The sequence below is a fragment of the Neophocaena asiaeorientalis genome, unplaced genomic scaffold, assembly GCF_003031525.2.
Source record: "Neophocaena asiaeorientalis asiaeorientalis breed wild unplaced genomic scaffold, Neophocaena_asiaeorientalis_V1.1 scaffold105, whole genome shotgun sequence".
Lineage (NCBI taxonomy): Eukaryota > Metazoa > Chordata > Mammalia > Artiodactyla > Phocoenidae > Neophocaena > Neophocaena asiaeorientalis.
Genome location: NW_020172162.1, coordinates 3,863,240 through 3,891,096, shown reverse-complemented (window position 1 = coordinate 3,891,096; position 27,857 = coordinate 3,863,240). Strand labels below are relative to the sequence as shown.

The window sequence follows — 27,857 nt, the reverse complement described above, 5'->3', positions numbered from 1 at the left end:
TATGACACAGAAAGAGAACGTTTTCTCTATCATCCCTGAAAAAGTGAATAGTCTTCATGGATGTCACCTTACTTAATCTACTCATTTTGTTACACTCGTTACTAGTCTTCAGCTATGAATCTGTATAAGGTATTTAAATGGCAAAATGAATAAGAACTTCTTATAACTTTAAAAAGAGAAATGGCAGATTCTGCCAGCCTCCTTTATTCATTTATTTGTAAGAATGGGGTCTGTCTTCATCACATTAATTTAGCACCAAATGAGTTAGTGGGCACAATCTCTTCTGAAATCACCCAACCTTCTGTAAGAGTGATCTGCCATTCTAAGAGTAAAACAATTTTTACGGAAATCAGTCTGATTCATCTTATATATGGTACCACCGGTAAAGAAGAAAACAAATAACTATAGAGCTTGGAACACAATAAGGAAAAAAGTCTTACACTGGAAGGAACGTCAGTTTGCCACATTCCAACCAGAAAGTAATCTTCAAACCAAAGATGTCATTTATCTCAGTAAGACACAAATACATTTCCTGGGTTTTAGTAGACATATATTCTTAACCTCATCTTATTCCCTGAAAATCACTGCCTAGTCACACTGAGAGAAACACGAAAATACTTTAGTGTAAGAAGGAGAAAGAAAAGCATCTCACCTCTCTATATACTTAACAGCTCCCTTAAGTCTATACTTAAATCTCATCTCATCTCTAAGAGCTTCAAATGGGCATAACACACATAGACACACACACATACTCCTATATTGTTTATGAGCTTTTATAAACAGTGCTTCACATCTCAAAGGTTTTTCTTTTCTTAAGGTCCTGTCTAGTTCTTCTGGGTGAATATGAGGTACAACAGAAGACAACATATAGAAACAGGTGGACTCAGAGTGATTTCTTATAATTCTTTGTACCTATCTTAGACCAAGTCTTCTGAGGCTCTCCAAAACCACTTTAGCCGATTCCCAAACCTCACACAGAACAAGGTCTTGGTGGTGACTTGGTTATTCTAAAAGACTTTCTTAGGCAAGTGGGACTGGAAAGCCAACAGTCAAGCTGTGTTTACGCTGCTATCGGGGTAAGGTAGAAATTTACAAAGACTTTTTTAAAGTAATAATGCTCCGTGTTGGCAAGGGCATGAGAAATGGGCACTGCTGGTAACAGTCTAGCAGGTTTTTATGAAAGAAAAAAAGAGAGGTACTAGGAAGAAAAGCAAAGCTTTAAAATTATGCATAGTCTGATGCATCAATCCCACTTTTAGAAATAAAAGGAGATGTGCATAAAGACTTAACTATAACTCTAAAAGATACTTGCACCCCAATGTTAACAGCAGCATTATTTACAATTTCCAAGATATGGAAATAACCTAAGTGTCCATCACAGATGAGTGGATAAAGACGATGTGGTATATATACACAATGGAATACTACTCAGCCATAAAAATAAGAACAAAATTTTGCCATTTGCAGCAACATGGATAGATTTGGAGGGCATTATGCTAAGTGAAAACATACAATGAAAAACAATGTGAGATAATGAAATATTATGCCATCATTAAAATGAAGTCATTGGACAGTTAGCCCAGTAAAATGAAAATTTATGTTCACACATATGTTCTTATATACACTAATATAACATTCTTGAAATGACTAAATTATAAAAAGGGAGAACAGATGAGTGGTTGCCAGGGGTCAGGGTGGAGACGATAAAAGCAGGTGGGTATGGCTATAAAAGAAAGAGTAACAGGAGGAATTCTTGTGATAGAAATGTTCTATAGCTTGACTTCTCAATGTCACTAACTTGGCTGTGTGCACTACAGTTTTGCAAGACATTGCCATTGGGGAATCTAGGAATGGCACATGGGATCTCTCTGTATTATTTCTTACAACTGCATGTGAGTCTACAATTATCTCAAAATAAGATGTTTAATTTTTTAAATGAAGTCATTAACGATTGTTAATGACACGGAAAAGTATCAATAATTCCATCCCTTTTATGAAAATTAACCAAGACATCAAACTACGAAGTCCCTGAGGCTTGCAGGAAAAACCAGGTTTCAAGGCCATAGGTATGATACGTAATACTAGCCGACCGAACAACCAGAAAGTAAGTACACTAAGATGTTAACAATACACGGCACTATTACAGGTGATTTTTATTTTCTTCATTTTTGCAATCTATGGCTTTCACATTTTCTTCAACGAACACATATATTTTAATAATGAAAGAGAATAAACTTTTAAAAGGATTACATCTTTGCAGTACCAATTTGTGTTAAGCTAATCCTCCCAAGTAATAAGGTTTTGTCAGTAGTCTCTTAAATAAGTGAATGGCTTTAAAAAAAAAAAAGTACAACTATGTATGGTGATGGAAGTTAACTAAACTTATTGTGGTAGTATTTCAAAATGATATACATATATCAGATCATTATGTTGTACACCTAAAACTAATACAATGTTATATGTCCATTATATCTCAATAAGAAAGAAAGAAAGAAAAAAAATTAAGTAAGTAAATGGCTTACCCCTCAGAAGCCTGGAAAGACAACTATATCTAGGGGCAAGTGGTGCTGGGCAGCAACTCAATCTTTTGCCCAAACAGAGGGCTGGTATAGCCAGGTGGGTCTTTTAGGAAAGAACCAGCTACCCAACATCTTGCTGGAATGTGGCTACACTCTGAAAGGAAACTTGAAATGGGACAATCCACAACCACAGTCAAGAATAAATGGGATGAAAGAAGAGGATGGAATCTGTCTGAAGAAATGGGATAGCCCTTAACAGAAACAATTCATATGGCGGATGTGGAGCGAGCTTGCTTCCCAGATACTTATTTTTCGAGGGTGGGAGAAGGGTTTTACAAAACTAAACCCACTGAAGTACAGTCAAAAATGTATTAAACTTGGGAAAGGCTTCTGTTCCAGATCACCAAGAGAAATGACCAGAAGCATCTTTGTAGAAACACAAAATTCCCATCGAGTTCCAGGGCAAGGCACATACTGCATAAAAGATCATTATGAGAAGCACTATGAAAAGCCTATGATCTTAAAATATTTATGCTACTTCCTAAACGAAATAGTAAACACCATTCAAAAAAGGAAAAATAATTCAAAACTTAAATCCACAAACTCTAGTTGTGATATCTACACACACACACACACAAATTCTAGAACACACACACACACACAATTCTAGACATAGCTGAGAGCATACAGATATATACAAATTAAATATTTGGGGGTCCTAAAATAAGCAATAAAGTTAGTACCTAGCAGGATTATACTTTTTATATAAAACTGCCCTGTTTAAAAGAAAATCCCCATTTAAAAAGGTTATGCTTTTAAAGAACATTCCCAAACCTGTTGCAATTCAGAAGGGTCATTTACTTATTAACTGGAATAATATCAGGGTAAAAGGAAGATGGTGGACAGGAAATAAAAAACAACCTACTCTTGCAAAGTTATTCTGATCTAGGAATATGCAAACAGGTCTCATTCATGGTTTTTCTACTTCTACTTTATTTTTTTGAAAAATATGATGAACTACAGTATTTAATGTTCAAATGTTAAATTAGCTTTAAATTCCCTGGATAAACCCCACATGGGCATGACTTATTCTCCTTTTTTTTGCTGTACTCGGGCCTCTCACTGTTGTGGCCTCTCCCATTGCGGAACACAGGCTCCGGACGCGCAGGCTCAGCAGCCATGGCTCACGGTCCCAGTCGCTCCACGGCATGTGGGATCCTCCCGGACCGGGGCACGAACCCGTGTCCCCTGCATTGGCAGGCAGACTCTCAACCACTGCGCCACCAGGGAAGCCCCAATTTTTCTAATAAACTCAAATTTATTAGAGTTTATTACATCTCGAGTTTACATCTTAAGTTTCTTATATAATAACTGTTAGTAATCTTTGTATTAATTGCATCTAAAAAGAAAAGGGAGAGAAAAAGAATGTGCACAGATGAGACTCTGAGAAATCTCTCCCTGGCCATAGTGAAAAGCCAAGAATAAAGAAGTGGAGGTTCATGTATGGAGAGAGAGGGCCCTTGTCCTAGGGTGGAGGTTTCCAGCCACCACCAGGTTGCAATAAAAGGAAAAGATACTATCAACCATCTTCATCTTGCTATAAATCTGGTTGGCATTCCTGGAAGCCATTTGCCTGCCAAACCAATTCCATGAATGGGAGTCTTCCCAGAAAATATTCAGAATTCTTTCCCTAAATTTCTGTTTCCATGATGGTGAATTTCCAGTAAGTCAGTCGCCAGAAAATGTGTAACACTCCTCCCCCACCCCACCCCCAAATCCGGATGGCCCCAAACCTTTTGGAATTACGCTTCTGACTCATGTTGTACTTAACAACTTTGCTCAAGAGAAAGCTCTAGATTTTTCCTCCTGTTTCCCAGCAGGCCCAGCACAGAGAGCTGGTTCAGAGCAATGGGTCAGTGTGTCTCAGGGGCTCCTTTTTGCACATCCTGCTTGTGGTTGCCTCAGTTTCAGTTTATCACTCAGCAACTGCTTGGTAATCCCCTGTCATCCCCACCCTATGAGTGTCCGTATCAACAGAGCTGGGGAGCAAAGAGTCAGCAGAATTCAGCCAATCCCTTCCTCCTCTGGACTAAGATTAGAGTCACATCAAGTGAAGATGAAGAATCCACTGAAGAACACAATTCTGGGGCGAAAAGACTGCTTCAAACTGAGAGAAGCAAGGTGGTGGGGGGGTCCCTCACTAAACTGGGGGAGATAGAAGAAAGGAGGATCCAGAGGAAGGCAAGAATTAAAGCAGAGAGAACCCACAATACTGAATTATTATGAACTGCTTGGGAACCAGATCCTTAAAGGGAAATACAAGCCTCACCAAATAATTGGGAACCTCAAAACTCTATGAGAGGAATTATGTTTCTATTGTTTATATTAAGTTTTTTCTTTCTTGCTTTAGGTTGAAGGTTCACAAACTCTAGCTCGGAATTTATGGGTTTGGAAGAGGTTATTTAACAAATATTGCTGACCAGGAGTAGTTTCAGCAAAGGAAGAAGAATCACTAACTTAAAAAAAAAAAAAAAAAAAAAGAAGCATGAATTCTAATTTTAGTACCTCTTTAGAACTGTAGTAGGTGGCATGTGATGGACTCTATGACACATCTCAAGAGCCAGGCAGACCTATGTGCTTATTAAAAATTAGAGGAAACATGAGGTTTGTCCCCAAAAAAGCTACCACCCATGGTATGGCTGAACTCAGCCACATACAGGTGTACGGTATGAGCCACCAAAGCCTATTAATACTGCAGAATATCTGTGTTAAAAAAAAAAATCCTTGAAACATATTAAAACGTGGGTTACCTAACCAGGAGACTGATAACAATGCATAGTAGAATCAAAGCACCCCTTTGTCCTGTACTGCTTGGCTTAAATTTAGCCCACGGAATCCATAATTTCACATAATCATTATCCAGAATAGTATGAACACCACAAGGCAGCACGGAGATGTCTGATCCCATTAAACACAGCACAATCATTTTGTTTAATAAGAAAGCAATTTCTCTTACGTGAGCATCCACACAGCTGAAAAGAAAAATGCCTTTTACACTCAGAGTCACAAGCAATTTTCTTCTACCTAAGTGTACTACCTAGTCTCAGCCTGGTGGACTCTGGATTTAATGGGTGACATCGTTTCTAAAAGAACTGGACACTCTCAGGTCTGCTCTCCCTTTCTCAGGGAGCCATGGTGGGAACTCGCACAACCTCTGGGCTGTGTGCCTCTCAACACAGTCCGACGGCATCACCCACATTCTAGCACGTCCCCTTTGGGCCAATGTGAAGAGACAACTGCATGGCCTAGTTATGTTCTCACTTAGCTGCTGCCACCTCCACAGTGACACTTTCTCTCTAATCTTTTGGGATTTTCTCTGCTTATTGTGGTTCAGGATACTGTCCACACCTCAGACTCTAAAACTTAGAAAGGACACGTTTATCTAGTCCGGTATTTCACTTTCCAACATGTGTTCTGCTGATAACTGTTTTCTGCAGAAAGCATCCCGTGGACCTAAAACTGTCTGGGAGATGGTGGATTAAACCATGTAGAACAGGGTTCTTTACTGCAGGAGTCCTCCGGGACTTCAACCTGCGGATATGTATGCATCTTGAAGATCCTGAAGGGTGATAGTGTATTATATTCCAAACTCATCTAACCACAAATCTTTTAAAAAATAAAATGTGTGATTAGGCTAGGGTTCTAGATTCTCCCAAACACCCTATAATTTTGCCTCTAGATAGGTGCACAGTGACCTCCTCTTTCCCCTGAATGGCCCTGCTCAGTGCTCCTATCTGAGATTTCCATTTCCTGCTTAAATTTTCCCACCCCTTCACAAACAAACATTTTGCTTCCCTGCTTACAAAACATACTTGAGATGTTCATCGTTCATCAACCCATAACTCTCAAGTAATCTGGACATGGTTTTTTTCCCCTATATCTCCAAGTCCACATTCCTACTTTTACTTTGAGCAATGTATTTTTTTAAATTAGGGTATTAACCAGAAGTCCACGGGTGGGACTTACCGCATTCATAAACCCCTGAAATTATATGCAAATTGCATGCAAAATGTCTTATGTAACCACATTTTTCTGGAGTAGGCAGTACAACTTTCTCAAAGGGTTCTGTTAATAATACATAAAAATAGCAAAAATGGTATTATAAAAATGTTTTCAATGCTATGGGATAATGGAATGGAGAGGAGACATGTAGAAAATAAAGCATTTGACCTTTACGGTAAAATAATACATACTGACAGATTATAAGTTTGGGGAGCATTCTAAAAAAAGAGAACATTGCAGGGGAAGAAAAACAAAAAGGTTAGCTTAAACAAAAAGGACAAGAGGAAGGAACCAGGGTCTCGGCAGAGTATGACAGAATGACAGAGAACCAGGCTGCCACCATTAAAATACTTATTTTAGGGAGTTCCCTTGGCGCTTCCACTGCTGTGTCCCAGGTTCAAGCCCTGGTTGGGGAACGAAGATCCCGCAAGCCACGCAGCACGGGCAAAAAATAAATAAAAATTTAAAAAGTAAAATAAAATATTTATTTTACTGGAATCTTGAAATATCCTATACTTGACCCTATATTTTGCCTTAACACAAAATCTATTTCCAGCAGAACTATGAAGCTTATCACTAACAAGATAAAATGGCAGCTTGGCATGGTAACACCAGCAAGGCACTCATAACACGTGGTCTTACAGAGGTCATTATGATTTCACATGTGTACAAAAACTCCCTTAGACAGCAGTTACTGTAAACATAAAAGCAGGTTTTATCCTGAAGTCCTAGGAATGGAGAACATAAGGCTGATTTCTATGACGTTTCTGCTCTCACTATGCCCTTCTGTCCTAGAGTAAATAACCAATCTTTGGGAATTGCATTAACAAACTTGCCCTCCCCTCTAGAAAGGCATGTTTCTGAGACAGAGAAAACATCAAATAATGAAAGGGCAAAAGCGTCCCCCGTACCCAACAGCATTTGTTGAGTTTTTTAATAACGAAACTTATGCTGTATTTCATATAAAACAATGACAGTGCTTAGGAAATGAATTCAATATAATAAGCACCAAAGTTTTTCTATATTGTTAAATTCAGCTCAAGTTGAAGAGTTAGAGAGGTGACAGTTATAATGAAAAGTATTTTCACCCTATCTCCTTCTTCAGAAATACTTCCAGTATTCTTGACAACTCAATTTGCATTCCACAGCCCTACCTAAAAACACTACATGCTCACACCTCTCATAAATTCAGCAAAAACAAGCAGCAGGCTTTTGACCTCAACAACGTGTGGCTTGACAAAGGTTTGCAAAACCCAGCTGCTTGGGGCAGAGGGGAGTGGGAAGGATGGAAGTCACGCCTCAAAAAAAAAAAAAAAACTCTCCTTGAGAACAATATTAAAATACCAAGAGGATAAACTGAACTCTTAGTTCTTGCTAGTGTTGTTTGGGAAACCACCATGAAAATACTCTGGATCCCAAATGTCTCCACCAAAATCACACACTTTCCCTGACACTGCAGACCACTAACCATGTTCCGAAATGGTTTGTATAAGCACAAAACCGCTCAGGTGAAGCCCGTTCTTAGTTCTTATCTCGCAGCACAAGGGAGGCAGGAGGCGGTTGGGAAACAGCTGGGTCTCTGCCAGCGCCAACAAAGCCAGATTCGGGACGGGGCCTGGCTGTGCTTAACTACCCCCACCTGGTCACTGCGACAGGACAGCCAGGCCCTGAGGTTCCCGGGGCCACCACCAGGGACGCAGAGCCCCGGTCTGCCATGCACATTCTTAAGAGTCTGGGGCAGGAGGACAAAATCAGCCGGGCCAAGCCCAGGGAAGAAGGGCCGTGAGAGGGAGGCGAGCCCACGGAGGGAAATGGGGCTGAGGCCGCTCACCTTACAGGAGCCCCAGGAACCTGCACGGCGCTGCCGGGGGTCAGGAGGCCGGTTCACATCTTGATTCTATTAACAAGAAGCCAAAACTCTACTCATTCGCCTGCAGTTTTCTCTATTTGGCTTCTAAACCACAGGGGCATAAAATAAGCTTTCAATTTTCTAACAACTCTCCTGAGAAGGGGAAGGAGGAGAAAGGGGACTCTCCTTTCTTCTCTAAAGTTGCACAAACTTCACCTGCTTTCATTTTGTAAACAAATACACAGCTCACACCAATCTAAAAAGCTCAAGTGGCCCATTTCCCTCCCCGCTTCCTTGAAATTAATTTGCCAACAACTTTTTGGGGAGGGAAAAACCAGAAAGAGGGAAGAACATCTGCATACAGCTCTGCACCACCTCTCCACTCTGCCCTCGCAGTCTTAAGAAAGCCAGTTAACAAAAACACAACACAAGCACACAACCAATAGATGTCCAAGAGAAAGACACAACAAGGGAAAAGAATATTTACTTTTCCCTCCCCCAACCCCAATTATTTAGTTCTCCTCTGGCACAGTTCACCTTCTGACACAACGTTTTCTCGCTCTTTTGAACTCATCTATTTAAAAACAGTAAGATCTAAAATATCTGCACACCCTATTTCACAATCAACACCTTTTGATAAACTAGGAAATAAAAGAACATCTTGTTACTATAATGCGTAATCCTCCCTTCTAAGAAAAAACACTTGAACCAAATCCAGCTAACATGATCCATTAAGAACAAGTTCATTCTTTCTTAGAGCCCGGTTTGATGATACATGGAGGACTTGAACTTTAAAAACACTCAACAGTATTCCTGATACCTAGATGTTCAAATTACCCACTAAATCATACATTCCTAAGCATGCATCCACTCCTCTGTGAACACACTAGGAAAATGCCCTCATTTCTAATGGGATTGAGATTCAAGACTGGAGAATGGTGAAAGTGCTGAGAACCATCCTTCGCCCCTCACCCGCTGAATTACCAGTCGCACGACCATTCTCAACAAATGGCTTCTCAGAGACTCAGAAACCACAACAAATGTGCAACCCTAGGCCCCAGCTGTGGCAGACAAATGCCAGAAGCAGAGTTCATGACACCTTCTTTTACTATTCACACAGAGGCTTAGACAGGTGTGAGGAACCATGGCACAATTATCTAAGGACACATACCCTCTTCCCACACGCAAACACTCATGCTTCCACCACACCTCCATTCCAGAAAACCACTAATGCTTCCACGACCTCCTAGGTGAAAAATAATTTCAGGTGAATTTAAAACGCATTTTTGCTGACTACTAACAAGGACTGTAAGTTCCTGGAAGGAAAGAATTTCTAAAGCTCAAATCACAAAAGGAGTGGGAAAGCAGAAGAGGTGGGCAGCCTCGTGAACACAGGAATAACTGAAGACATGTGAAAGCAAAGGGCCAGGCTTTTTACGGTGCTGAAAAACTGGCCGAAATGCACGATTTATTCTTCGAGCTACACAAATTCCAATCATAGTCTTTCTAAACTTTCTCTTCTTTTTAAATCAACTTTACTGACATATAATTTGCACACCAAAAGATGCACCCATTTTCAGCACACAGCTAGATAGATGAATTGTGGCAAATGTATACACCAATGTGACTACCACCATAACTATACAGAACGTTTTCATGTCCCTAGAAAGTTCCCTTATGCCCTTTTTGCAGTCAGTCCTCTACCCCCATGGCCCCTGGTAATCACTGATCTGCTTTTTGTCGCCATGGGCTAGTTTTGCCTTTTCTAGAACTTCATATAAATGAAATCAAACAGCATGTCCTTCTGCATGTTTGACAGTCATCCATGTTTTGTATCAGCGGCTGTTCCTTTTTATTGCTGAGCAGTATTTCCTTTGAATCAAGATACCACAATTTTCCAAACTTTTTTCTAAATAAAAAGGCAGCAATGGTAAACTTCCAAACATGTACATAAAACTCTTTAAGAATACCACTATTTCTTTCTTTCAAAGTAACTGGAACGTACAAGTAACTGAAATGCAGATCTCAGCTTCAGGAACACAAAGTTTTGTTTTGTTTCACCTCCCTACGACAATAACTTGTTCAATCAGATGGAAAGAAAAATGATAACCTGAGATTTTTGTTTACTGCCACCTCGAGATGTTATTTCAAGCTGCTGAAGAGCTATGAGGAAAGAACTATGAGGAAACTGTATCCAAGCAAATTTTTATGTGCTGCTTCCTGAATGCCTGACCCAAAAGTGAACTTCAGGGCTACGTTATATTTGGTTCTCATCCTTCTGATTACTCAGAATTTGGGGTTTCAAGCTGACTCCCGAGTGACTTTACCACCAAAAGGGTGTGATGAGACTGCCTCAAGAAGTCCTATGAGGAAAAGAAAAGAAAATATATCACTTAAATTTTCTTCAACCTAACTGCCCAAATCATGAAGCCTACTACTATTTTCAGGGGAATACAGTTTGGGAAACACTGTTCTAACAGATATAAAGAACATCCCTCACGTGGTACTTAGCTTCAGGAGGGCTGCCCAGCTGTAATGGGTATGGTTATCCTGAATGTAAATGGACGACCCTTCGCCCCTCACTACTGGGTGCAAAGTTAAATAGAAAAATAGAGGTTCTGAAAGAGCTCCCAGTGAGTCCCAGCTACACCTGGGCTGTGAATGAGAAACTCTAAATGCTCCAGAGGCAAAAGGAACTCTCCTGCCCCCAGGCCCCAGTCCCCACCCGTGCCCCAGGCAGGTCTTTATAACAGTCACAAAGGCAAGCAGCAACTTATTCTAAAGGAAAGGCCTGGAGTGAGAATTCAGTTTCCTGCCGGCTCTGCCTAACCCACTAGCTGGGTGCTCTGTGCCCACCCCAAGTCGCAGGCCTCAGTTTATTCTATCGAATGAGGAGGCCGGCCTAGAAGGAATGCTAATACTCTCTCCAGTCTGAAAGCAGTAATACGAGTCTCATAAAAGAGCCAAAATAATGCCAAGAGTAAAATGAGAAAAGGCTGCACATTTTTTGAACCATGATAGAATTTGTGAACATGGCATCCAAAATTTTGACAGAAACATCAGCCTCAATTCTCTATCCATAATCCTTGGCCAATATAGTCTGTAAATAAGTACTTTTATTTTGTCTATCCATTACCTCTTTCCTTTCCTCTAATTAATTTTTAAAAAATCTTTATTGGAGTATAGCTGCTTTACAATGTTGTGTTAGTTTCTACTGTACAGCAAAGTGACTCAGCTATATGTATACATGTATCCCCTCTTTTTTGGATTTCCTTCCCATTTAGGTCACCACAGAGCACTGAGAAAGTTATTACCCTGTCTTCCTCCTGCTCTGAGAGTTCACAGCCGCTGAAGCTGAGGATCCTGCGCGGGGGCTAGACTGCAGGGGAGTGGGCGTGGGGTCTGCTCTGGAATCTGGAAAAGGGTATGTAGCTGGGGAAAAAAGCCTGCACTCGAAGAACAAAAGCCTGCCTCGAGGATGGAGCGCTTTCCAAGACAGTCAGGAATGGCAGGGCTGAGCGTGCTGGCAGGAGCTTTTGTGCAGGCGTGCGGTCCTTCTTAGTACTCGATGTCCCAGCATCAAGAGGAAGTAAACAAGGACCCGGCTCAGGCATGCGTCTGTGTGGCCCAGGGCGGCCAAGGCCTAACTGGTCAAGACTCCCGACCCCCAGGCAGGGGCGCTGACGTCACGGAGCTCCAAAATATGGGCTGTGTGTGCCCAGGAAAAATTACAAAGGCCAGCTTAAATACAGCCTATATTTCTCTCCACCACTCAGATTTTCTTTCTTCAAAAACAGTAATTTTCTGAAGAAGTTCAGCAAAGCAGGAACATGGCAAGCGGCTACATGTGGAGTGGCCCACAGGAATGGTGCCAGGCACTGCGCACGGTGCCACCCCCTCCTTCTCCTCAAAACGCGCCCCGATCAAACCACCCCACCCCACGGGACCAAAAACATTGTTGGCTGTTTTGTCTTAGGAATGATCCTCAGGGATTTCAAGTTTTAACTATTCTACTGCGGGACCTACAACACCATGTTTACCTAAAAAATGTTAAGGAACTAAGATACTGTCATGACTTCCCACCAAAAACTGTCAGCATCCCTTCAAGCTTTTCCATTTTCCAGTCACACCAGAGCAAACTCCCTTTCTTTCTTCCACCTAGGTGCAGAAAATCACCCCAGCCGGGCAGAAAGCACCCCGCGGAGGCTTCGAGCGCAAGCATAAGGCGCCATGGAGCTGGCTTGTTTCCCCAGCCCAGACCGCTGCCTCCCCGCCAGCAGGATGCTTCGTCTCCACCCACTACAAGGACAGTCTCCGAGTGCCCTGACGTTCTAGTCTCTTCTTCGCCTCTGCCTCTTAGGGCGGGGGAAAGCGGGAGGTTGGGGGGTATAAAGCAGCAGCAGTGCTGACCACAGGCAAGAAGGGAAAACTGGGTCTGGGTCTGTGCATGCACATCTCACTTTGTATAACAAATGCATTCTTGTAAAGTTGACTCTAACTGCATTTCTGAAATCTGATTTTTTAAAAATGTAACAGCTGCTTAAATAAATGTAATTGTACAACAACCTCAGTTATGTGGGGTTTTAATTTTTTTTTTTTTTTTTTTGTAAATCTTAAGTTTTCATACAGTCCAGCTTAAAAAAATACTATGATATCCAGTCCATGGTCCATGCCGATGAATCCGCACACCTGCAAAAAGAGTAAGCCCAAATGAGGGGAAAAGTGAATGGAATTTTCTTTAAATGTACAGTTCAAAAGCAATTTAACTACTTAACTCACACCGATCATCTCTACCTTTGTTGAATTTATCAAAGATGATGACACAAAACGTTCTTAAATGAGGTCACAGGCAATGCAGCTGGTTAGCAGATTGTCACAAGAACTTAAAAGCTTTTAACTCTGTTAAAGTAGCCTTAAAAAGTATCTTCACTTTTAAATGGAACCTTACACTTAGGAGACAGGTCCCTTTGGCCCTACTGCAAACAGGGTAACAGGACAGACAGCTAGACCAGTGAAAAGCTAGAGCAGGGAAGAGAAGGCGAAGCCCTTCTCCAGCATGTATCCCAGTTAATATTACTAGTTTGGAAACACTGGTCTGAGTCATCTCCTAGTGCAGGAATCCTTAAGTTTTCTATAAAAATATCTCTGTGTTCTATGACTGAACGAAACAGGGGTGGGTAAAAAGAAAGTTCCAGGTTCCAGAACCCAATGTACCATCAGGCAAGTCGACTAAGTTCAGATAACCTCAGAGAGAAATTAAACGTTTCGTCAAGGGTTTCTGATGACAATGCAAAAGCGGGACAGCACACTGTACTTTCAACAATGCCTTGTCTGTTCGCAGGAACATGGATTGGCCCAAAATGGAGGGGAGGAAAAACAAGGACAGCACCGAGCCCCAGCTTTCACTTCAAAGGCAAGCTGCAGAACTTGTGTGTGTGTGTGTGTGTGTGTGTGTGTCTGTGTGTACACACGTATACATTTTTGTAAGAATCAGCACGATACGTGCACCACCAGTGGGCACACAAAGCTCCGGGTGCCGCCTGGCGCCCCACCCCCCTCAACCCCTGTATCTGCCGCCTTTCCATGGAGCTACCTCACTCCCTTGAGCAGTTCTGGGACCAACTTTGCCCAGAGAGAAGCCGTCTCAGGATCCCTTCATCTGTCACCCGGAGGCTTATTCCAGCCCTGAGCAACTGTTCTAAACAACACGGACCTCTGATAGAGAAGGGGGAGCCAGAAGGCGGAGGGGGCAGACTGGGTGTACCAAACGCACACTGAACAAATCTGGGGCCAGACCCAGCTCTGAGCTTCAGTTTCTTCAGCAACTAAAAAAGGAATCATCTTCTCTTCAGGTTCATCACGAGGACAGTCCTCAATGAACTTGAACATGCTTTCCTTGCCGATTCCCTGGTCCCTTCCCTGAGGCCTGCGTCCTGACCACCAGTCTGGTCTCACAGCCCAGGTCCTGCCGGAGGCTAGATTCCACCAACTGTTCCCTGGCGTTCCCCTTCTGCTAAGTCCCTGGACTTCTTCTTGGTCGATGCAATCCCCTATACTGAGACATCTGCCTTCAGCCCGCCTCTTCTCACTCCTCAGTCTTCCCACCAGCCTCAGTTTCCCGTCCTGGGCTACTCCAAGGACTTTCCCAAAGAACCTGATCCATATGGCTTCGTGTGTAAGTCCTAGTCACTCCCGAAGTCTGGATCCACACACACCCAACCAAACTCCTGGTATGTCAGAAATGGATTTACCAGGCTAGACAGACAGACACACAAATACACCAGTGAGGAGAGAACACTCAAAACAAACGGACTGGCTCATTACCTTTGAGAACTAAGTTTCAAATAGGAGAATGTCACCTATTAGATCAGTGTTCTCTTTATGACATCCTCAAGGAAAAAAGTTCCTCAGTAACAGAAAAGGCCATGCTTCTTCTGTGAAACGGATCTGTTTTTATTTAAAGGCAATTACAAATCTGGAAGCTGATCTTAAGTCCCTTTTCTTTTCAGCTGCTGTGAAACTCAAGAGCCACATGTGTGGCCTAACTTCGGCACCTGTCAACTACTATCTCGTCCTTTGCCCTCAGGTTTCATCCTTTCACACTGCATATGTCTTTCTAAGTTGCCACTGTGGTATAAGAGGAGCATAAACAAACTTAAATTTGAAATTAACACCTTTAGGGAAACGTGGTCTCTGCTTTTCCGTAGGCTTGAGTCCACCCGGGGAAATGGCAGATCTATGTTGGTTTTTAGACCGACAATAATAGGGCAAGGAGCCTGCTGAGAATGTGGGATGGGAATGAGGTGGAAGCAAACTTAGGCCTGTGCCCCTCAGTTCTCTCCCACGTACCCCTAAAGGAGGCATGAGGGCAGCGGCCAGAATAAGGGACATGGATGCCTGGGGCAGCACACTCCATCACTCTGCGCAAGCCTACTCGGGATGATACCAAATCAAATGCGTATGTAAAGCAGTTTAGATTTTCATTTGGCTAAAACCGAGGAGACTGTAGACTAACAGAATAATAAATAACAACGATAGCTTTTCCTAAGTCGCCCTTAGAAGCACTCTAATGGGAGGTGAAAGGCATCTCTAAATCGGGGGAGAACAGGTGGCACACCTTGCAGAGGCTCTCAGCTGACTTGGGAAAAAGAGCGCAGCCGTACCCTGCTGAAGTGCTGAGAAGTGCAGAGGGCCCTCCCGGAGAGTGAGGGAGTCACGGATGCACTGCCAGCTGGGCTCCAAACTCAACCGTCAGCAGCTGGTCCCCAGGCCAAGTGACCCGTGAACCCCGACCCACTGTGAGATCTATCAGGCTTGGATGTAGGCACCTTCAGCAGAATTCAAACTCCAGGTGGGAAACCTTCACTCCAGAGGACTGGGAAAATAAAACGGCAAAGATTGTTCATGGTCTGGAGACAGCAATGCTTGGGGGCAAAGCCAAGAGTCAAAGCCACAGGGATCGTGAATTCAACTTCTCATTTCAAAAGGGACAGCTCTATGACTCTGTGCGGGCTACCAAGTTTCTATTTCATTGCTATAAAACAGAGTAAGATTCCTGCCTTCTACCTCCCATCAGAGTGCTTCTGAGGCTATTCAGGGCTTCTTAGGAAAAGCTATCATTATTATTATTCTATTAGTCTACAACCTCCTAGGTTTTAGCCAAATGAAAATCTAAACCACTTTTAAGTACACACTGGACTCAGTATCAGCCAAAATTGGCTCTGCGTCCTAGTAAATGCAAGTTTCCAGATGGCAAGATTCTAGGTGAAATCATCAAAAGACTACATGAGTGCCACATATTATTATGTGCCTTCCACTCATTAATTCACCCGACACTCTGCATGGTAGGGATGAGCCAAGCTATCTCCTTTACAAAAAGCAGACTCAGTGTTTTTTCACAGCTACACAAACAGCCAAGCCAAAATGAAAGGAAGGACAACTCCCTCCTCCCCGTACCCTGCAATCTATCAAGCGGGGTCTGTGTTTTATCACTTTTCCTTGAGGGTTGCAAAAGTTCTGCAAGGAATTCTTTGATTACTGTAATACTTTCATCAACAAAAGAAAGTGAACTCCAGCAACACACTGTACTGTCAGAAGTGTCGTTATCAGAGGTGAAAATAATGAAGGATGGGCAGAAATACATGCCAGGATGCACAGCTCAGCAAGACTTCCCCTCTTTCCAGGCAAGGTAGACGCTGGGCCCACAGGGGGCTTCCTCAGTGCAGCCTCCGAAGAGAAGGGGCAACATTCTGTGCACGTCCCTATCATTCGGTACACTGTACACTCATAAAGGCAATGCCCGCTTCTTGGTCTTCCACGCATCACCACGTTGGCTGAGTGAAAGCAGATGAATAATCGTGGCTGTGACCCAGGCAGCACATTCCCACTGTCCTGCCCCTAAATGACCACGTCACGTGAGCCCTGGGGTGAGACCCAGAACCTGGCCCAAGCTATAGAAGCTAGCACCACTGCCAGCAACCTGCTGGGGAGGGACCAGAGCTTCCAACAATTTGTGTGACTAAAAAAAATTATGTTCACGTAAGTTTTATTCAGATAATTTGCTGTAGTTTTAGTTCACCTTTAAGGCACATGTAGATTAATTCACCACATTAGAAATCCCATTTGCTACAAACCTGTCAATAATCAGTACTGAGTCTGAAAGTTCCTGGTAACATTAAAAGTGACGAGAAGTGGCACTTTTGCTCTCAAGGCCAAAGCCAAAGAAACTGCTTGTTCCAAAGACTACCAAATTTCTCCAGTGCCTACAATAGAACTTAGCACTATCCATCAGACTTTAATAGTTACAGAAAGCTGCTTTGGGGACTTAATTCTCAATAAAAGATATCCAAGTCTACTCAATAGTATGCAACGTATGGGCCGCTCAGCATTAAGACTGATGAGCTTCCCTTGCAGCAAACCACTGCCAGTTAAAGCCACTGTTCCAGCTAACTGTGCCCACTCCTCTGGCACAAAGTAACTAATTCTTGGAAACATTGCATGCAGTGGAACTCTCTCCCAAAGTCACAGGCCTCCAAGTTACAACCACTTAAGAAAACTCAGGCCCCGTAACTCCTGATTATAGGGCTGCCACCAGGCAGTCATTCTTCAAGGTCCGGACGTTTATAAGGCAGCATTTTAGCTGCCTGCGGGTCTCCCACAGGTGCATTTCCACAGAATGCCTTCACACTGGCCACAGTGAAATGAAACACCTTATTCCTCCCTAGAGAATAATGCAGGGCTGTCTGAACTGAGGAACCTGTCCAGGCAGGTACCGGCAGGTGCACAGACCCTTGTGAGACGGTGCAGAGGGCTGTCCTCCAGAAAAGTGACTGTGGTGACTACTGAGGCAGCGCACGACTAAGGGTAGCCTCCCTGTGTGCTTCACATCTCTCATCCTCAATTTCCTCACCCAGAAAATAAAGGGATAAGTCAGACGACATCCAAGGCATTCAGTTCCGGAACTCAGAGGTTCCGTCATCAATTCAGCGTTAATTTGCTTCCCGGATTAGTCCTCCCCTAGAAAATCCCTAAGGAAACAGGGCCCGGGTGAGATGAACGGGGGAATGTTAGGTACCTACAGTGGGGCTGCCGAGAAGGGTGGGCTCGCTACTAAGAGTCAGGAGTACTGGGCTGGCAGATACACCTCACACAGGTGGTGAATAACAGTTCGAGGGGTGGTTTGATCTACTGCACTGCTTTTTGGGGGTCAGACGTGGCTTTCCTATCTCAATATCCAGGAAGAAGGGGAAAAGAGAATATCAAAAGTCTGTCCCGAAAACTGTCTCTTCAGAAAAGAAATAACCCCACTCCTTAACATCTTCTGAAGGAGTCACTCATCATCTGCACGACAAAAACCTAACTGGAAAGTGTGAAGTTAAACAGGATAAATGCATTATCTCACGAACACCTCATGTATTTTCTTTTAGGTCTCTTAGGACATCTCTGTTTACATGCAGAAAGCAAAATTTTCATTTTTAAAAATTCCAACCTCTTTCAAAAATATTACTAGTCAAACGACTAAGAAAAGAGATGTTTCTGAGTTCTTCCAACTAGATACAAAGACTTCCGCGTGACTTCTGGGATGAAAAAGTATCTCCCACCAGCACACGGGGCTGGGTGCTGTGGCCTCCTTAGCACATGCTTCCCCATCACTTCCACTCACCAGGACACGCCACAGCCTGCTGGGCCTGCCCCTCACATCTGGAAAACAAGGTGTTTAGGATGAGCCCTATATTTAATCTAAATGAAGCTGATAGGCACTTGCTTCCGTGGCTAGTGAACAAACGGCGTATGCCAAACCAACAAAGAAAGAAAGAAAGGCGGTATCTCCTTTTTCCTCTGGGAGTGAAGAGTGCAAGGTCAACATCGCTTACGTCTGCTTTGCAGCCTGGAGAGAACAGGCAGTTCGAGAGTCCCATCCCGAAGCATAATTACACTTCACAAGACTGCAAGTCTTAAAAGGCTTCTGCATTCACTGTGGGTGCTCGTCTACAACCACACACTCGAGTCTGTTCTTCCCGGGTTCCGAAAGAGCGACCAGCCAGGTATAACGCAACTGCCCCATCTTTAACAGAGATCATGCAAACTCCCCTCCTTTCTCTCTTAAACCAAAATAAGAGATATGGTAGGAAAGAAGAGCCCAGTGAGGCCTCAGGCAGTTTTATGAAATCAAAATCCCTAAAGCTGGGATTAATTATTGATTTTGGAGTTTTTTTAGTCAAAGTAGAGGCATGCTGATAGAGGTATCCCACCTCTATCACTTACCAAGTGTATGGCCTTGGCTAAGTTACAAAGCCACCCCGTACCTCAGTCTCCCCGTCTGTAAAGAAGAGCTGATAAGCATAAAGCCCACAGCAGTGCGTGGCCCATAATAACTGTTCAATTAACAGTAGCTTTTAGTTACAGCCATGAAAATGATAGGTCGACCTAAGGTTGTGACTGCACACAGCACACCCATTCGCACCAATGCAGCTTTAACATACAACTGTTTTTGCCCTTTTTGTGGGGAGGGGATAAAAGTTTTCTAACTTCAACTACAACCTTCCCCGTAGAAGTCAGGGCTCGGGGACCTTATCCTCAAAACCAAAGGCCTCCTCTACAGCCTCCCAGAGGGGATTTCTGAAGAGAGGTCGAGCAGATTGATGTCCCTGATTTCCATCTTCAGTTCTGGGCCATAGGAGCTGAGGACTCAGATCCCTCTGATCCTTGGGCTGGGAGCCAAGCCTTCTACACGGCTGCCAGGCAAGCTTTTTCTTATGAGCCAGATTGTTCCTTAAGGCACTTTACTCCTCTGTAAATGCATCCTAATGGCAGAATTTTTTCCAACATACACCACCACCACCCCACCCCCCAAACATGCAAGCAGCAGCCCATCCTTTAGGAAAACCAAAATAGAAGTGAACTAACATGTGCATTTCCTCTGTGAGCAGTGGCCGCTTTGGGAGGCATCCCACCGTCGCAAGCACTGAAGTTCCCACCAGCTGACTGACCTCTGACTTCTGTGAAAGGCCTGCGCGCTCCCGGAGCCCAGTTTCGAATTCTGCTCACAGCGTTAAGGTCACGGTATTTCGGACTCCCCTCCAAACTCTGGCTCCAGACGTGAAGTCTCCCAATGCAGCTTTCCCCACCACTGCGCGAACCTTCTGATGTTCCAGCACCTGGGCCTGCCTTCTTGCTCCTTCCCAAGACTCTTGGTGAATCTGAGGAGACTAACTTGCCTGCCCTCTCCACTCCCAAGAAGAAAACCCAGATTACTGTCCCTCTGAAGTTCACCACCCAAGCCACGTCATCTCGGATAGAGCTTCATCGAGGAAAAGGTATTGCTAACAGCAGAAGAATTCGTAATCCAAACGAATCCTGGTTTGTTGGGGTTTTTTTTTAAGTGTCAGATATAAGAGCATTTATGAATCTCAGGCAACATTCTGAAGCAGCTGCTAGGAGGTCCTGAAATGAACTTCCAAGACCCGGCCAACCGACTGTTCTTCGCACTATTTATATTCCTAAAGCCATCAGCTGTGTTTGATATGGCTGATCATGAGGCCCTGTTTAGTGGATCCAGAATCCAGGGATACTGACAAGCAACAATAACTTGTTTTTTGCTCTTTACCTGGCTTCACCTCACGGTGGGAGAGGCCGTGTGTCCTGCAGGACTCTGGGCCAAGATGCGCGTGGCGCCTCCTCACCAATGCCTCGCCTCGACCTCAGCACGAAAGCAGCATCACCTTCCCCTTCACTTCACTTCACTCGCCCTCTCACACTGATTACACCCAGCACATTTTAATCTTATCTCTCTCCCACATGTCCCACGTCCGTCTGTGGGTGAGTCAGGCGACTGACTACTCCCCCTGTCCGACGCTGGTCTTAAACTAGGAACATTCCCCAATAGACCAAAACAAACAAGTACGGGGAAAAGATCACAAAACAATAAGAATCCAACCTAAACACGAGTCCTCTGAACACAGTACACACACTAGGATGAACACGTGGCTTCCTCTGTGCACCTGAGTGCATCGTCTATTGTTGTCTGGGGGAGGGGAGAGGTCGGTGCCCTTGACTGCACAGAAAGCTACACAGCAACAAGGATCTGTGCAAAGTCTATTCTAGGGCTGAGAACTCTGTTACATCTCCACAGATACCAGTGCAAGCTCTCTGTTCATCTCTTCCTACTCTTATCAGGCCTCTGAAGTCAAGATGGCACGAAAAATTTGATTTTTGACTCCTAATCTGCACCCAGCAGAATTCTGGACTTAGCAAATGTCTAAAAGCAGTGGTTCTCAAACTTCAGCTTGTGGCAGAATTACCCGGACACCTTGTGACAGTACAGATTGCTGGGTCCAGACTTTCTGATTCAATATGTTTGGGGTGAGCCCAAGAATCTGAATTTCCAACAGGTTCCTAGGTGATGCTGCTGGTGTGGAGACCGTGCTTTGAGAAGCACTAGCTTAATGGGTCAGAACATGGTAGAACCCTCTATTATATCAGATTAGGTTGCCCAAAAGAGTGAGTTTCTGTGTCTCAGATTTCAAGAAACGTACAATGACTCGAAATAGCACTGTCTCTTCTTAGGAATGCCTGAAAACTTCAAAATTAGTTAACTAAGGTCCAGTGGAGACTAGAAAAATGAGTGGGGGCTGGAAAATTTTAAAGACACCACATTCATTTACACAAAAGAAAGTAGAGAGGAAATCCTAGTTAAACACAGTTTATTAAATAACGATGCCCGTGTCTTAGAAGCCAACTGTTCTCTTAGATCCCAATTTGATGGTGCTCCTTCCTTTTTATATGGAGCTTCCAGGGAGCAAAGTCTACCTTGTAATCTCCCTATGGAGAATAGGGTGGAAATAGGCCAAAAAGTCATTACTAAATTGGTTGATAACTTCCACAGCCAAAATCTCTCATTTTTCTAAGACAGTGTTCTCAACCCTAACTGTGCATTGTAACTACGTGGCAGCTTTAAAAAATATAGATGCCCAGGCTCCATACCTAGAGGTTCTGACCTAATTGGTTTTGGATGGGACCTCGACACTGGTGTTTTCCAAAGCTTCCCCGTGATTCTCAAATAATGGCCAAGATTGAAAACCACTGATGCAGAAGGAAGTTCACAGAGAAATAATGGGTGATGGGAAAGAGAGAAGAAGAAGGGCAGTAAGACCTCTTTAGATAATGTCTAATGACACAAAACAAGAAAGAATGGGAAAGTAGCTGGGAACGACCAGGACAAGTAAAACTGAGGCTCTTAGATTCTGAGACTATCTAAGGATCAACCCAACACTGGCAGTCTTAGGTTCAAAAATCAGAAACAGCTAGATAATCAAGGAAGTACCCTCAACTGCCAAAGACATGGCAACAGTCGAAAGGACATATCAGGAAACCTTTTTTAAAACGGTACTATTTTTTTCAGAAGAGTTAATAACTAGGAACTTGAGGCAAAGACCTTTTAATGTCTCACAAACAAATCCTCTAAACGTTCAACTTTGAAATCATGCTCCGGAAAAACAATAAAAGGTATCCTTGAGCAAAGTTAAATGTTTTTCTTTTCCAAAGGGGAGGCAAGAGGGAAGAGGCTGCAGCAGTAACTCTCAGAGCCCTTGGTAATTGAACTTATCTCCCCCGTAACCACACTGACAAGTGAGTTTTCAAAGTTGTAAAATCATGTGATGCAGATGATAAAACCAAGATAGAGTTATTTTCTTCTCTTCCTTCCTGACTAAGCACAGATGCATGAGGTAACAAGCCGGAAAAGATATCTGAAAGCTTTATGATCCTTTTTAAGGCAGAATGATGAACACAAAACAGACAGTAGAAGAATGCAGTGTTGGTGGTCAGTGGACAGAGCAGGGAATCTCTGCGCAGGTAACGCAGACAGACGTCAGGTGAAAATTATCTTTGCTCACAACAGGACAAACACTGGGAGCCCAGAGAGAAAAACCAGATGTTATCCCACTGCGCTAACAGTTAAAACTATCCATCAATTTAAAGCCTTTGATGTGATTTAAAAACCAAGATGTGGGAAAATCTGCATCTTAAAAATGAGAATAGTAATTTTTGATAAAAACATTCACTTGTTAAGTCATTATGCTAAAATCAATTTGGAAGATGGTAGCTTTCACTAACACCTTAAGTTAGCTTTCCTAATTTGACACATGGTACTTCACCTAATTCAGTACTGACTGCCCACAAATTAACTTGAAGCTTTCCCTGATTTTATGAGACTATCAGAATAAACCTCTCCCTTCTCCCAAAGAACACCTACTAAGAGACGCCTACAATCGGATGCCAGGGAATTCCCCTGGCAGTCCAATGGTTAGGACTCCACACTTTCACTGCCGAGGGCCCTGGTTCAATCCCTGGTTGGGGAACTAAGATCCAGCAAGCCATGCAGCGCGGCCAAAATATATCGGATGCTAAATTTCACCTTGGCAACTAACATGAAGGTTGAATGTGGTAAAGCCTAACGTATGGCCCAGATCACCTAGACTCTCAGCCTGAAAAAAAGGATCTTTCTTGGAAAGGAAGGGCACTAAATAGGACTGATTTAGATAATTCAGTTCAGCAGAGGACATGCATCTATTCGAACAGAAGGCTGTAAGCTTATCTGTATTGGACAGGGTTGTAGATAGAAGGCCTGATCGAGGTCACTAATTTCAAGAAACAGTATACTAGCTCACCTAGGAAGCTATCTATCAGGAGCTTAAGAGCCCAAGTGTGCTACAGCAAGCATGTGCACACCCATGTCAGCTGGAAGACAACTTTAAAAGAATCAGGCCCACAACGTTTCCAAGGCACACTCCGGGTTTCTCAGGGTTACACAAATGATGCACCCCAAGTAACTGATCATTGTTCTTTTTTTTTAATTAATTAATTTCTATTGGAGTATAGTTGCTTTACAGTGTTGTGTTAGTTTCTGCTGTACAGCAAAGTGAATCAGCTATATGTATACATATATCCCCTCTTTTTTGGATTTCCTTCCCATTTAGGTCACCACAGAGCACTGAGTACAATTCCCTGTGCTGTACAGCAGGTTCTCATTAGTTAGCTATTTTACACATAGTAGTAGTAGTAGTGTATATATATGATCACTGTTCTTTTAAAGAAATTCAGGAGAATGCTTGGACCCAGAGTTTCAATTTTTTACTTTTTTAAAAAAATTACCTTGCTTAAAATGTACTCTAGGCCACTGTTTATTTACATGATAGGTATATTCATAAATGGCAAATGGATGCTGTTAATGGGACTATTCTGACAAATAACTAGTGAATAATGGTATGTCCCTTCTCATCCTACCGCCTGGGGAAAGAAGAAGAAAAACAAAAAGTATGAAGGGTGCGATTAACAAGTCCTTGATTTGGAAATGAAGGCTGCCACGCAGCCCCAGAACAGCGATCATATAAGGTAAAAATTCTAGAAGAAATATGCAGCAAAACGGAGTTTTAAATTAGGTAGAATTTTTGTTAACATCTTTATTGGAGTATAATTGCTTTACAATGGTGTGTTAGTTTCTGCTTTATAACGAAGCGAAATACATATATCCCCATAAGTAGAATTTTTTTAAGGAATTTACCAACAAGAAGTTCTAATGGAGAGATCTAGAGAAAGTGTTTTTACTTTATGAAAACCTTACAGCATTAGAAGAAAAACTATACTGAGTTTTTAAAAAAAATATTAAGTAAACTAAAAATGAAAAGAGAAAGGACAGGAAGGTGAGCAGGAGGCCTTAAACATCACTCAGACAAGCTTAATGTGAAATATGGAACCAAGGCAATTATCTAGATAATTTATGATGAAAGAACTATCATTTTTTAAATTAATTATTAGGACACTTTAGGAAAAAAGGCAGTTTTGAGATTTGATTTATGCGAATCAATGGCTTAACTCTCCAGTTGATCTTTTTAATGTAGTACCAATTTTCAAGGAGACATCTAACAAGTTGTACTGGATATAATTTTATGCCCTGCTTCAACTTCAGGCTTATACCCAGAGTTGTGCCTTTAAAAGTCCACAGAGGCCAAGGCCGCCTTCTGCGCAGCTGCCTCTGGCCCCGTCACCCTCCCCCACACCCTGGCTGTGTTCAGCTATCAGGCAGAGCCATTCTGCCTGCTCCACGTTTATCACGGGGTTTCAGTCTATCTTCTGGACACTGTCCAGACACTACTCACCTATCTTTACTGTGAAACTGAGAGTTCTAAAATTTTTTCCAACACACACATGGGATTAGTGTTCTGCAAGCCATATTTTATCTCAGGGGGCATGGGTGCTACATTCCTATGGCCAATTAAAAGCATCATTTTAGGTCCTACTCATACATATTTTACCTTGAAGACAAAAGCAGTAAGCTCCTTAATAAGATAAACACTTTAACCTGGCCAGCCACTTGCATTATGCAACATTTTCTGTTTCTGTCTTAGTACCTGCCTTTAAACCTGTTAGTAACTGCATTGCAAAGGGTCGACCACCTCACAAAATATGCTTAATACCTTTAATTATGAGATCTGACTCAGCAACCACACTTCCGCCAGAAACTTCTTATAAATGTTTTATTTTTTTCCCCTGAAATCCGTTTTTCTTGGTGGTATTACCTCCATCCACCTACCTACCCAAAGCCTACAGAAACAGAGGTATTCTGTTCTACCAAGGCAGAAATTTCTCAGAGACAAAAGCCCAACCCAAAGGATTTCCACACACCATGTATCACTGTTAGTTCTCAATACTAATACAGTATTTATCTGACCCACAGTAAACCATGGTTACACAAGGCAGTGTCCAAACAGAAATGAGAATCCCCAAATCAAACTCCCCCACTAAAAGCCCTGGCACTGTCTGGATTCTTAAAATTATTAGCTCATGCAAAATCAGAGGCAGGAGCCTAAATCATGGGTCTCCGTCCACTCCCCCAACAACACAGAGACGTGCTAGTTACCCTGAGTCAGCCACAGTTCGGAAGATAAACATTCAAGACAGTATTCTGAAAGATTAATAATGGGATTGATGGTAATATATATAAAGAATGTGGCACACAGTAGCAACTTACAAAATGGGAGCTATTTAATTTTACTGCTGTCTCACCCCTACCGAAAGTCCCACCCGCACTCAGGAGGCAGCAGAACATACCAGAAAAGGCAAAAGTTCAAAGAAACCTGGGTTTGAATCCCAAGCAATTTACTGAAACCTCTCTGAACCATTTTCTTGCCTTTAAATTGGGATTTATATTTAAATGACTATCACGTAGGATCAATATTCAATGTAAAAAACCTAGCTGATTGGCACATGGTAAGTGTTCAATAAATCACAGTTACTACTACTATTATTATTATAACTAGGCTTCAGAATATCTTGTGTCAACTCCTCTTTTTACTGTAAAAACAAAACTGTGCTTCCAGTTGACTTATAACCCTGGCTCCCTTTCCCAAAATTATCATTTTGAAATATGAGAAAAAAACAGATGCAATTCTGATTCTTAAATACTTCTGAATAATTCAGCCCAAACACCTACGAGGTACCTAGAAAATACCTGCTGCTACTTGGATGAGGATAACCCCTCTATGTTCTATGCTCCGTCGGAATTGTTGGGTTTTGTGGACATAAATGTATACAGAGGAGATGGGAGCCTGAAGGCTCAAGTGTGTTGAGACTCTGAAAGGCCTTGAACCAAGCATAGAAGGAGCTGAGGGGACTCCAGAGGGATTCTGGATTGGCCTTACTGCCACCATGGATGGCAGTGAAACTGATAGGGCTCCATCTTCTCAAGCCTGACTGGGACAGGCAAGAGAGAATTCTTCAAAACTCACTCTCCTTTCGCTGAGGACCCAGGCTGCTCCCTGCCCTTAAAGACTGACGGTCCTAGACCAAATGGCTCAGCCAGACCTCAGGGCCTTAGAGTAAACCTCAAGTCCATACTCCACAAGCACAGCCATTCCACCAGCTTCACGAAAGAAGCCAAAAAGTAGAAATTGAGTAAGGAGAGTGGGAGGGTTAGGGAGGGAGCCAAGAGTACAGGCTAAGCGGGAGGGAGGGAGGGACGAGTTGTAGCAGTTCTCACTGGGAAATCAGGGGAATTCATGCCTCCCTTCTGTGCCTCAAAGCAGGATGAAGAAAGAAGAAATTTGAATTACCAGAAAGTAGCCTATCAATGATTAACATTTTAATTTTAATCTCAGTAAAACCTTTTTTTTTTTGGGGGGGGTGGGCAAAATATGTGAAGGGGGTCAAAAGATACAAATTTCCAGTCATAAAATAAGTAAGTCCTGGGGATTTAATATACAGCATGGTGACTGTAGTTAATATTTGTATATCTGAAAGTTGCTAAGATAGTAAATCTTAAAAGTTCTCATTACAAGAAAAAGAAATGTTAACTAGACTTACGGTGATGATCATTCTGCAACACATACAAATACCAAATCATTACGTTGTACACCTGACCCTAATAATATTGTATGTCAGTTATATCTCAATTTAAAAAAATGAAATAAAACGTTTTTATTCTTCTCTTCTATCTACAACCCTTCCTGTCCCTCTCTTCCACCCCTGTGCTCCTATGTTTGTTTCCTAGAGCGAGCGGCTTCAAACAACAAAAACTTATTCTCTCACAGTGCTGGAGGTTAGAAGTCCAAAATCAAGGTATGGGCGGCACCATGCTCCCTCTGAAGACTCCAGAGGAGGATCCTTCCTGGCCTCTGCCTAGCTTCTGGTATCTCCCAGCAGTCTGATGCTCCCTGGCTTGTAACTGCATTGCTCCAACCTTTGCCTCAGCCTTCATGCAGCCTTCTCTGCATCTACCATGTCCTCTCTTCTCCTCATAAGGATACAAGTCATTGGATTTAGGGCCCACACTAATCCAATATGACCTCATCTTAATTTAACTAACTACCCCCGGAAAGACGCTATTTCCAAACAAGGTTACATTCTGAGGTTCCAGGTGGACATGAATTGGG

The 27,857-nt window shown here is 42.8% G+C and overlaps 1 protein-coding gene and 1 long non-coding RNA gene across 3 annotated transcripts in view; both read right to left on the bottom strand.

The window, feature by feature from the left end:
* The window catches only part of FOXO3 (forkhead box O3), a 117,116-nt gene that overhangs the window by 80,404 nt on the left and 8,855 nt on the right, over positions 1 to 27,857 (bottom strand). The gene's annotated exons all lie outside the window — the stretch shown is intronic.
* Positions 10,570 to 27,857, bottom strand: part of LOC112406584 (uncharacterized) — a 21,209-nt gene continuing 3,921 nt past the window's right edge. Inside the window, exons 1-3 of one of the 2 annotated variants that reach the window (XR_003004586.1) lie at positions 20,537 to 21,825; positions 12,997 to 13,119; positions 10,570 to 10,793 (exon numbers count right to left, since the gene is read on the bottom strand). This is a non-coding gene — a long non-coding RNA (uncharacterized LOC112406584). Of the gene's footprint in view, positions 10,794 to 12,996; positions 13,120 to 20,536; positions 21,826 to 27,857 lie in introns of those variants that run through there. The other variant, XR_003004587.1, reaches the window with a different exon arrangement.